Source organism: Pan troglodytes, chromosome 14 (assembly GCF_028858775.2).
Source record: "Pan troglodytes isolate AG18354 chromosome 14, NHGRI_mPanTro3-v2.0_pri, whole genome shotgun sequence".
NCBI lineage: Eukaryota > Metazoa > Chordata > Mammalia > Primates > Hominidae > Pan > Pan troglodytes.
Window position 1 is genome coordinate 59,306,313 of NC_072412.2, and position 13,108 is coordinate 59,319,420.

Here is a 13,108-nt window from a genome sequence, read left to right on the forward strand (position 1 = left end):
ACATTATGACATCTAAAGCCCTTTGCAGTCTTCTGGCTTCCTACTTCTCCAGCTTCAACCGAAAATATTTTAAGATAGCATCCTGTCTCCACTCCTTACATCTCAGTTATACTTGTTTGGTTTTAATGTTTCAAATATAAAATTTATTCTTTCCCCTAGGACACTTTGCACATGGTGTTTCTTTTGAGTCTAACACTTTCCCACCATTTGCCCAAGTACGTGTTACTCATCCTTCAGTACTCCACTAACACACACTTTCATCTGGAAGAACTTACTCTGTCCCCCATTCTAGGTAAGCTCTTCATGTAATCAGTTTCCATAATTCCTAGGATGAATTTTTCGTCACACTCGTTATATTAGTGATGGTGACAATGCACAGGAGAGGATGAATTAAAAATTCACTAGGAGATTATCTATACATCATTGTTATTAATTGACTATACCTAGATAGTAAAAGTGAGTCGAGGATCATTATGAGTTTTCTGCTTTGTTGATTGGTGGGTAGAGTGCCATTCAGCTTGAGAGAATATGGAGAAAGTAAATTTGATGTGAAGAAAATGAGTTCAGATTTTGTGATGCAGAGTTCAAAAAAGAGGCACCCTTGAAGTAGTTGGATGCATCATACTCACCTAAGAAAATAAGACATTTATGATGGAATTAGAGATTAGAAAGTCACCAAATGTAAATAATAATATAAGCCAAGATTGAAGATAAAAATGCACCAAATCAAAAGGATGTCTAAAGAGTGTGAAGGCAAGAGGAACCCTGGAGAAAACCACTGCTTAGAAATAGAGGCTGGGCAAGATGTCTTCTGCCAGCCCTTTCAGATCTCCCATCTATTCTTTTGCACCCTGCTCTGTGTCTGGGGAGGCCAACGTGTTTGGATCACATAAAATGATTTACTTGCCCTCTAGCTTTATGTACTGTTAACCTGATTGGTGAGGGGAGAACTTGTGAAAACAAGACAAAACAAACAAAACAGACACAGAAGGAAGAAGGCTTTTTTTCCTCCCCATTCATTCTTGTGAGTTCTCTAAGTATTATCTATGTCCCATGAGTGAAGGCCACTTTTCCCACAGGGCTCAACCAAATTCTGGTAACCCCTTCCTCTGTTTGCCTAAAATTGGTGAAGCTCACAGCTATTAAACCTAGGCAACTGCGCTATCCTTCTTCACCTTCCCTGCTCACACTTTTGTAAATAGTCACTATATTAAAATCTCCTCCAATTATCCAATTTGAGGGCATGATCTGCTTCCTGCCATGACACTCACTGCCTGACACACAAGCAGCTATGAAAATTCTAGTAAAGGAGAAATGTGTCATAAAAGACAAAGGTAAAAGAGTTTCCGTAGGAACTCCATAGGAATGTTCAATAATGCCAAATGTTGCAGAAAAATCAATTTAGATCTGACAATTAGGAGGTTCTTGATAACCTCAGAAAGTTTTCAACTGAGTGTTAGAGAAGTCATATTATTGTGAATTAAGAATAGGAAAGAATTGAAGAAGGGCAGACAAAAGGTACAAAGTAGTGTTTGGGGAAGCCTGACTGGGAACATAGAGAGCTGGATAGAGGGTCACAAATAATCTGTTGGAAAGGACTTTGACATTCTTATATACTAAAGGGAAAGAGCCAGTTAAGATGAAAGTTCAAATACAATAGGTGAGTAGAGCTTAGTGAGGAACCCACTGCAGGGAGCCAGGTGAGAAAGGATAGTCACTTGGACTAGGCTGGAGGTAAGAGAAATGAAGGGAAATGGACCAAATCAAGTTGTTTTTGAAGTAGAATTATAAAGCAGAATAATGATTACTTCATAATTTCTGCATATTGCTTCAAAATTACTGTAGAATCAACGCCTTTAAAGATTGTTAATTTACCTGGACAGGAATTTCAAACATTTTAAAAAGTCAGAATTATATTTAATCTTCTTATTTTTACAAGCTGGAATTATCTATAGGTAAGAGTTCTTGGAAGTTTTATATTTGTGTTTATATGCCCTTAATTTTTTGGACATTTCTGTAGATATATTCTGATCTTCTCTAATAAAGTACCCATTAATATACCATATATAACTAATCAAACTACTTATATATAGTATAATATCTTGTCAATTAACCTGTTATATAACTACATGAAATATATTCTTGTGTGTTTTTTATTCTCATTCCTTTAGGCAACAACCCATAACAATTCTCATTTTGCTAATGTAAGAGAACAGTATTAGAAATAGATGCAAAGGTTTTAACTGGAACTTAATAGCTTAGTGTTACATGCAAAATCTGTTTTACTTGACTACCCAAATGACAAAACAAGTGCAGGCTGCTGTTTTTCTCCCCTCAGATTAACCCTAGGGAAGCTAGATGTGAAGAAATCAGGGATTCTAAAAACTAAAAACAAGTACAAAAATAATGAAATACTTTGAAAAACACTGGGAAGACTGAAGTCTGTCCTGAACTGGCAATGATTCTTTTTAAAAAAAAGAAAGTCATGTTTGGGAATTTTTCACAGAATGTCAACTTTGCCTTGTCATAGTTTAATGAGTTGTAGGGGAAAGAATCAAATTTTTTTATAAAACTGTTGATATACACCTTGGGCCAATATCCAAAAAGATTTTAATGACTCACAGAAAGTGTTAGAGATTCTCTCTCTCCTTCCCATTTTGTAGTTGAAATAAATATCTGTTTGAGATAGAAAATGCACAAGACCTTGACTGCTGGAACAATTCAGTACTTGACTGCTTAGGAAATGTTCCTAAAGATTGTTTCAAACTTCTAAAAATGGACTACTAAATTTTAAAAACACAATTGTAATAAATCATTTCTACAAATATTACTTTGCTGTGATAAAAATTTTTACTAATTATAGAGAAATTTGGAAATACACAGTTGGGTCACTTAGAGAAAAAATATCCTTTAGAGTTTCAGGTATATTTGTTTTTCCTCTATGTGTATATTTGCTCACAGTGCTAATCATTTATCCTGGGATTGCATATATTGAGTAAAACTTTTTTTTGCAAGTCTGGTTATTTTAGTTAAGTGGGGACCTACTACCTCTGAAATAATTGACAACTGGTACACCAATATCTACTTTATGGGCATCCAATTATTTGAAATTTTAAAGTTTTATCAAAATTTTCCAATATTGTCTGAACAAAAGATGCCATCAGTGGTCTTTGGGAAGCCTCACATGAGCATGAGCTCCTTATTCCCACCTGGCCCACTTCTTCCAGAGAAAACCAGAAGCTACAGTGCAGGCTTTTGATTAGATAGATGATAATTTAGGAAATACATACTTGGAGAAAAGAGTTAAATGTGCCATGATCATGAGAACTATATTGTATGAATAAAGCACCAGAGACTATATGCTCAATAGTAGAAATCCAGCAAATTAATTACTATACAAAATTCATGTCATATAATACAAATTGGTAAACAAATTGATAAATCGAACAAATAAGATAATATAGTTAAAACATTCTGTAGCATTAATGGCTTAACCCCTACCACCATGATATCTGCACCCTCTTAAACTCAAAAAAGGGTTTGGGGTACACTTTTAGCCTATCGGAAAATATTTGTAAACTATGCTAGTCTAACTAAAGGAAATTAAGCAGAGCGCATTATTATGATTATTACCAATCATAGTAACACTTAGAATTATTGAAATTATTATTACCTAATAGGCTGAGTTAATTCAAGCAATGAATTTCCTCATGATCTCAAATGCAAATTGTGATATTAAATTTAAATTGGCTTTTTTTTCTGTTTGTGATATGAGTGGGGACTGCAAAGTTTATTTAAGTTGCTTCATTACCCAGAATATTTCACATAATTGCCATTAACTATAACAATCTCTTCTCTATAATAAGGCTGAAAGAAAAGAATTTTAATCCTGTTCTCAATTATTAATCAGTTTCAGTATCCATTTCCTAATAAAGAATGCGTAATAAAGCACTGTGCCTTTTTCCATGACATCCTCCCCTTTTACAGCACTGATGAAATGGGAATCAAACTACAGGCCACTTACTGATTAGCTGAAAATTTCTAATCATGTCATTTTGGAGTGAGGGTAATTTGTGCAACGGGATAATCATTTCTTCATAGCAGAATGAATATTGAACAACGATTGGTCGAGAATTTAAAAAATAGACTTAAAAGCAAAACAAGGGGGCTGATGAGGTTTTGTTTTTTTGGTTTTATCGACTGCCTGGAAACTGTGCATTGCATCTGTGCTGATTTTTTTGGAATAATATTCAGTAGAAAACTCCAGGAGTATATATATAAAGAATACAAATTTCTTAAAGTTTTAAAGACTTATATTCAGGATGGCAGAGCAGAGGTGCTGTCGGGGGTAGAAGAAAGGAATTAGAACCATTTTGCCTTTCCTTTGCCTGCATATTTAGCCTCACAAATAAGATAAATCTAATGAAAATAAGAGGAGGAATATCTCTATTATATTCCTCCTGTGCTCCCCCACGTGTTCCTAAGTATCTAGCAAGCAGTAAGCAATGAGCAATTATTTATGAGTAAATAGATGAGTCAATTAAATCCTACATTGGATTAAAATTTAGTGTATTTTTTCCTCCCAATGTAAGGTACAATTAAAGTTCCTTGCATGTCCAATTATCAGATTCATAAGTGTGTTAAAGAAAGTTACCAAATTTTAAAATATCTCAATTTTCCTGCTCCAGAGGAATGGAATTTGGCTGTTATAGATAGAAACGAAGATAAGGTGAATCTTTACTTTGGTAAGTTTTAAAGGGAAATTGGTTATAATGATCTCTGGTACCAGTATTCTGAAGTGTTATAAAATGTATTGCTTTCTTTATTGAAGTTAGTAGAAATGCTTTTGAAAGTGAATCAAATATGTTTCTGGTTGATGGAGTTTAAAAGGCTGAAAAGAAAGAATATTGCCTTAAAAAAGAAGCCCCAAGAGCTTTTGTTAGAACTCCATAAATAATTATATATGGGCAAGAAACAATAGAAATAAACTTGCTTTAGTCTTCATCGAATGGTCACTTTTATACAATTGCCCTTGTGTTATGTACCAGTACAATCAGCCTTTGCCATAGTTTTTACTCTTCTTAATGAAAACTATCACCACCACCACCACCACCACCACCACAAAACATGCTAGTGACCATGTCAAACGAATGTGAGATCAAATTATGAATTTGAGTGCCAAAATATTTCTTGGTATCAGTGCCAATTCCTTTCTAATATTTACATAACTGTAACTTTATTCAAGGATACTCTGATCACCACGTCTGGGAGTTTCCATATATTTCAGAAATATTTTATTTTTATCAAAAAGAGTTTGAATATACTTCAGGATGATTGATCTAAAAGCCTAGTTCTGGATAATTTAAGGCAATCTCTCTATTTAACTAGTGTTCTTGCTGTTTAATCGTAAACTACTGCATTTTGAATGTTGTGAGCATGTAATTAAGGAAAGTTTACTCCTAGAGCTACAGAGCAGCCCAGCAGTTCTCAGGCAGTGATGAAGTTTACTGGTCTTTTGAAAGTGTGTGCTTATACCTCATAAAACACTTAAGGCCTCTACAAAGTAATTTAGGTGGGTACCAGTAAAATCCAGCTAAACTAAAATGTTTTGTTTTATTAAATCTTAAAGTCATTTAGATGACATTTGTTCTTTAACTTCAGAGAAAACTGAGGGAGTAACACATATTGTTTTCCAAATTAGTCATCAAGCTACATTTAAGTGGCATTGTATGGTACATTAAATGGTATCTGGTAAAATGAAAATTCTTCATTTTGAATTGAGGAGTCTTTTAAGGTTTTCAGAGTGACCATATTTTACCATATAATTTATCATCCAACTGAATATATCCTGAGATTAAAAGAGTGCTTTTCATAGCTGTGCCCAAACAAGCCTAAATCAAGGCTGTTTCACAATTAGACATGTGCCCCAACCCTCTGTTTTGTTGGGGCAAGGAACTTCCATGTAATCTAATAATTACCCATTTGAGCAAATGTGCAAGAATGAGATATAAAACTTGGCTTGAAATATTTATCCCATTTAATCCCTTTCCTCTGATTTTGCTATTATAGCTCAGACTTCCCAGGGCACCTGCAAGCTGAGAGTGAGAGGAGAATGAGTTACCCAATTAAAAGGGAGTATATGAGCTAATAGTCCAGTTTGCTTTAGCCTAAGAAATACCTCAAACTTGCTCTTATCACTCTGAAATGAAAATCGGCTTTTCCTATTTAGCTCTGAAGTAAACAAAAGTTTGGAAAAAGCCAACTCGATGATTAAAATGTATCCTCCTTCTAACAGTTGGGGCCTTCACTTCCGTTTAAATTGTTTAAGAATCCCCCAACAGAGCAGATCACATCCAACTTCTTGCAGAGCAAAAAGCAACCCTTTGTCACAAGTCTTCTTTTTTTTTTATACATATTTTGTATTCCACTGTTTTGTTCCAATCTTCCTTTGTTTTATTTGGCTGCTGAAGCCAGAGCTTCTTGCCTTTGGCAATAAAAGCTTATGAGCAAACATTCTCTGTGCCTTGGAAAGCAAAAGCATCACCCCAGTCTGCACATCCAACTGTGCCCGTCTCCGAAGTCCTGAGCCCTGTTCTTAAATTGGAACCTGAGAAGCTTTGCCAAGATTTCGTGCTGCCAGGCGGACTCCGTTGGGCCGGGCCATATTGATTCGCGTTGGTTCCCCTGTTTTCTGTCAGTTAGTGATCCAGACGTAAGCTTTGATTCCTCATTATCTCAATTGCAAATTCCATGAACACATCATCATGCTGCTAGTGCATCCAGGATTTGAAACTGACAATACCGGATCAATGTCTCAGGGGCACAGCCTTGAATTTCAATACAATTAAATTCCTTGAATGTGAGATTTATCCAGATTGTCATCTGCATTTTTTGCACGTTCAGTATGTGAATCTACCCGCACACAGAACCCAAGCACAGTGGTCCTGTCAGCGCATAACGAAGGAAAAAGACTTGATCGTGAACCTGAGGGAAAGATAATCAAATGTTGAACCTGCTGAGCCTGTTAGATGAAACTGTTAACAAGGCTTGCTCAAATCACCAGGGGAATGCTGTGCGGAGATGAAGATTGGGGTTCAGTTCCGAAATATGTAAGCAGGGTTAGGCTGAATAAGGAGGTCTCAGTGCTCGCTGCTGAAGCTGTGTAGCCAGCCTTTGAAAGGATTTGTATTTTCCCTCAGGAGTCACTTCAGCACACAGATTCACTTGAATCAGTTAAGCTCAACTCAGAAACATACTGACTGCGAAAGTGTCATAAAAGAATACCACATTTCAATTCTGATTTTCACCAAATGAAAACTAAATAACAAATTGACAAAGCAAGAAAAAATAATTTATTTTTGTAATTTAAGAAGATAGACTAGGGAGAAAGAAATAAAAAGCAACAGTTACTCTGAACAGGTGCTATCTACCCTTAGTGGAATAGGAGAGTGGAAGTCACAAGCAACAAAGTGTTCCTGTTAGCAGACTTGACTTTCAATTTCCTTACATGCTTAAGACAATGAGAACTTTACAAACCCACATCCTTCCTTTACTGCACAAACTCAATATACTTAGGCTTTTATTTCACTAGCTCTCCTCCCTGGAGCTCCTTCTTTCCCTACCTGTGACCTCACTGAAGGATATTAATGAATACAGTCAACTTCCCGCATCTGGTGTGAGGCGACTAAGCCTCTGGGACCGATAAAGCATTTGCAGTCCTGGAGTCATTATCAATTTTTATTCGAGATAGTGCACCATTGAAACCAGAGCACGTGTTAAAATTCCTTTACCTCTGAATTTCCTGCTCCAAGAAACCTTGGCCATTCAAATTTGACATCCAAGGTCACTTGAAATACACATTTAGCAATAACCTGTAAAATTATCTGTCATGGAAACATACTAAAATTCGATGGAGGCTACGTGTGACCAATTACTATTGAGAGCAACAATCTACTTTAGTAACATTATATGTTCATTACAAAACTTTAAAATATTTAACTTCTTAGGTAATATAAATTATACAGAAATAAATTTAGTATTATGCTACAGTCTCTTAAATTGGCTTGATTTATTTTTAGTCCATATAAGTCACCTTTACAGAGAAGAAAAACTATTTCCTAAACAACATTCATTTTTAATTTTTATTTATGCATAAAGACTTGTGTACATGTGTGCATTTTGAAAAATGCTGAAAAATACAGGAAGTTTAGAATGAGAAAACTTGACTTACAGCTCAATGATGGAATTTATATTCTTGCATGATAGTGAGAAATACCCTTTAACCTCTTATTGCCTCAGAAACTATATCTACAGAATCGAAACAATTACAATACCTGTCCTTCCAAACTCAGGTTGTTTAAATTAAGTAATATGATTTCCATGGAAACATTTTATAAATTTTAAAAAATTATGCAAGTTTGTTTTAATATTAACTACACTATAATTCACAATTTCAGGAGCCAAAATTTGTATAGTTAAAAAAAAATCTTATCAGAAGGGGTTTGTATTATAGACAGAAATCTCTTTGAAACACTGGTTTTTTCATTATATTTTCTTGACCAAGGAAGTGAACTCTACCCTAATTTTACCTGAGGAATTAATTGAATTTAATTGAACAAATTTCTCTGACACCCAGGCCTTCCTCTTTGGTGACTTCTGGATACCCATGAAGCCTAGCCAAAACAAATTCCTACCACCTTGATAACTTCTTGAATGATTCTGTTTCTAGCACATATTTCAGACTAGAATTTTTTATCTCACCTAACCAACTGGCCGAGGACATTTTCAAAGACATTACATAGTTTGAGTTTAAGATGTTAAAAACAGAGATTATTATCTTCATGTTGTAGCTCCCACTCATCCTTCTGCTATGTTCTACCTCTATGATACCAATGTTTTCACATTGTTTAAACCAAAAGAAATTCAGGTATAATCTTTGACTGTTCCTCATCTTCACGATTTCATAGCTCCTTAATGATGTCGTTATATCCAATTCTACCTCCTAAATGTCTTCTATAATTAGCCCTTTTCTCCTGTTCTATTCCAAGCCATCAAATTCCTTTGTCTGGACCATTACAACAACATCCAATTTGGACTCTGCCTCTGTACTTACCTCATAGGAACTCTTCAACTTCAATAAGGGATGCAATTATCAGAAAACTACCTTCTACAACCTTATTTGGGCATTTATAATGTTTTGATATGATTTTATACAACTGCTCTTATTTGTCCTTAATACGTGAAGTATTTCAATATAATTTTTTGAATTGGAATTTTATAAGCCCCTATACATTGTTGTTGTTGTTGAATAAGACAATGAATAAGAGGATGAATGTCTGAATGCATGTATGAATATTTGTAATTAGGGCTATTTAAGACAAGTAGAAAGTGAGATAAACAACTATTTTAAGTTTGTTGAGTAGAGTTTGGCAATGTAATATAGCTCAAGTCTATAACATCTCCCTGACTTTTGTTCATCTATGTTAGGGTTTCTCCACCTTAGCACTGCTGACATTCTGGACCAGATAATTCTTTGTTGTCCAGAACTATTCTGAGCATGGTAGGAAGTTTAAAGCATCTCTAACCTATATACATTAGTACTCAGTCTCCTACTATAATTAAAACTGTCTCTAGACGTTGCCAAATGCTCCCTGGAGAGCAACACACTTCTAGTGGAGAACCACAGACCTATGGATTTGGCTCTCCCAAAATAAAAGTAAATAAAGAGAGGAAGTGTGAGGAGGAATTATGTTGCTACATCTGGTTATCTGATAATCTATCAATGATTATCCACACTGATGACCTCACAACTAAATATTTGGGAGATTAAAATGACTCCCAGAACAAGAGTTGGTAAGGGACTATGCAACCTTAGCCATTTTCAATCTTTCTTTGGATCAGTACGAGGTCCAGATTTCAGAACCTATCTAGGAATAAAGACCTGAGATGTGTCTAATTTAGACTCAGAACCTAATTTTGGTAATTGAGGCAAAGGGCCCGAGAATACCACCTTCATATGATATGAAAAAGTAGGTTGGTGCTTTAGACGTGGCAAACTTACCTGACTTTAGTTTAAATGGACAAATATCTCCAGAGAGTGTCCTTTCTATTATATACTGTCTATCCTCTACAAGGTTCCCACACCTATCAAAAATCATAATAGGAGGATTCTGAATGTATATTAAAAATAAACACAGAATATTTATTATTGAAACAACCGAGTTTTTAAAAAATTGAGCTGATTACAAATCAAATAGTTACAAAACTTTATGATAAGACACATATGAATCTCAGGAATACACACAATTCAAGGAATAATAGTGACAGCCCTTTAATTGACCCACCAAGAGGTAACATTCTAGAATAATTTCCTTATCAGGGAAGAAATCTACTTTTTAATATCAATGCTCTGTGGCTGCTTACCATATCAAGAAGAATTATACTGCAAATAATCATGATCTGGACTGCTTTTGTCTGTGGCTGAAGCTGAAACCATCCAATTAATATATGGTGTTCAGGGAAAATAGCTCATTTTAAACCAGGGTCTTAGTCAAAGGAAAGGACAGCCTTTTATTAACTTTGTCCCTTGTCTCTAGACATATTTATTGCATTCTTCTGGAAGAGAAATAATAGAAGCTCAGCTATAAGACCATGTGTGCAAAACAGAAAAAATCTCTTAGCTGCCATGAATGAAAATGGCTCTGTCACTTGATGGGAAACACTACGGTTTTAAAATTTGAAAATGGTTCACAAGATTCAGAAATCTCTCTTGTAACATATAGTCATTAGATGATGAAAAAGAAAATTATATGGAAATGATAATATCTTGATTTTGTCCATGCACATGGCTACATATCTGAGTTTGGTTCATGTATATATTGCTAGTCATCATGGTCAGTAAATTTTTATTATTTATCTATAAAATATTACTCTGACACCATACATTTAAACACAATCTTAATATATTTATCTGACATAACTTCATGGTTCAGTTATACTCCTACTTCACTTTAGATATTTGGTGTTTGTTATAAAATGTAAGTCTTTATCCATTATTATTGTTATTATTGTTTTGAGACCGAGTCTCGCTCTGTCACCCAGGCTGGAGTGCAGTTGTGCGATCTCAGCTCACTGCAAACTCCACCTCCCAAGTTCAAGCAATTCTCCCTACCTCAGGCTCCTGAGTAGCTGGGATTACAGGTTCTTGCCACAACACCCAGCTAATGTTTGTATTTTTTAGTACAGACATGGTTTTGTCATGTTGGCCAGGCTAGTTTGGAACTCCTGACCTCAGGTGATCTTCCCGCCTCTGGCTCCCGAAGTGCTGGGGTTACAGGCGTGAGCCACCGTGCCCAGCCCATTGTTATTTATTATATCAACTACTGTCATTCATTTTGTGGTTTTTCCATATGTGTCAACATTTTTCCAGTGTCTTAATATGGGATTCTGGGAGAAAATTATGAAGTACAATTTTGGTTCATGCCCAAAACATTAACTTAGAAATATAATATTGTTAACATATCTTATCCAAAATACTGCCCAGGGAGTTTGGTATTTGGGTGCAGAAGCATGAGCCAAAATTGTGGAGTTAAAGGCAACTACCCAAAAGGCAGCCTGTGAGAATAATTTTAAATCAACACTAGGCAGAGTGGCAAATTGTGTCATAAATCTGAATATATTTGGTAGCTTCAGTAATCCTGACAATTGTCAGACAGAAGTCCTAGACCTGACCCGCTTTGGTGTAAATGAGTCATATATTTACAATGAACTAACCACCATAGTGGTGGGATGGACTATGTCTGACAGCAAACTGAGAATACGGTTTCTCTTGCCTGAACAATATGGCTTGAAGGTAACTTATCCTGGGTGGTAAAAAAACAAAGTGATAGACTTGAGAACATAGTAATAGTCTCATCTTTTTCTTATTCATCACTAACAAATTGGAAAAACAAGAAACATTTTGATCATTGCCTCCTTACATATATCTTTTCTTAATAAAGGATTTACCATAGTCCCTAGAAAGAGGTATCTATACCAGTAAATATATCTAAGTTGTTCTGGCATTAGCTGTTTTCTATTTTGAAAGTTTCCAAAGAAACTGGAAGTTGTTAGCAGGGAATAACTCTGGGAAGTAAATGAAGGGGGCTTTCCCATTTTTACTTTTCAGTTCTCTATACTGTTTGAGTTTTTATAGTAATCTTAATAATTTAACAAAACATAAAGGAATAAAAGATAAAGGTTTTTAAAAAGAAAAATAACTACAAGAGTCTTCAGGTTCATTGACTTTTATTGGAACAATGAAGAAAACTTGTAAATAATGCTAGTAAGCCACTGCCGTTTACCTTTAAATTATAAAACATGCATTTCCAGTGGCCTGGATAAGGACAAATTTTCAGATATAAGGGAAAAAAGTTTATTCATTTAATTTGCTTCCTTGTTCTATCTGATTTTTTTATTATGTCAGGAGGCATCTGGAACTTTTTTATGATGAGGTTGTGCATCATAAAGGTCTTTTCTAATGTCTCCATAATCTGTCATTGCAGTCTGGAGGGATGAGAACCATAAATTTGGCATGCTTCTATAAAAATAGACTTGATTATTCCTAACTCATAGGATTGTGGGGATTAATTGAGTTAGTAAAGCTTATAAATGATGAGTGTTGTGCCTGGCACAGAGTAAACATTCAATAAGTTTAGTTGGTGACTGCTTCAAGCTGAAAGTAAATTTGAAGAGCATGAAATAAAACATTAGGGTAATAAATAATAGATTTTCATGCAAAGCCACATACTCTTCTCATAATTACACACTGCATCTCAGGACGTCAGTCATGATTTTGCTATGTTAACTCTCTTTTTGGGAATGTTGTCTGCTTATCCATCTTCCCCTCAACTCCTACCTTTTTTTCCATACGCATTAAAATAATTCTTACTCTGTTTCCTCATAATATGTGTCCTCAAACAATAAATATGAGAATGACTGGTGATTTCTTTAAAAAAAATCCAAAATATTTTTAAGACCAAAGAAATATTAATTTGTATTGTACTTATATCAAGTGAATGTTTGGCAAAGAAACACTTAGAATAGAGCTGGATTTATTATATAGCCACTC

At 34.9% G+C, this 13,108-nt stretch overlaps 1 long non-coding RNA gene across 2 annotated transcripts in view; it reads left to right on the top strand.

Moving 5' to 3' along the window:
• The first annotated feature begins 1,389 nt into the window (after positions 1-1,389).
• Positions 1,390-13,108, top strand: part of LOC104001851 (uncharacterized) — a 41,063-nt gene continuing 29,344 nt past the window's right edge. The window contains exon 1 of one of the 2 annotated variants that reach the window (XR_008538700.2): positions 1,390-1,955. This is a non-coding gene — a long non-coding RNA (uncharacterized LOC104001851). The remainder of the gene's footprint in view (positions 1,956-13,108) is intronic. The other variant, XR_008538701.1, reaches the window with a different exon arrangement.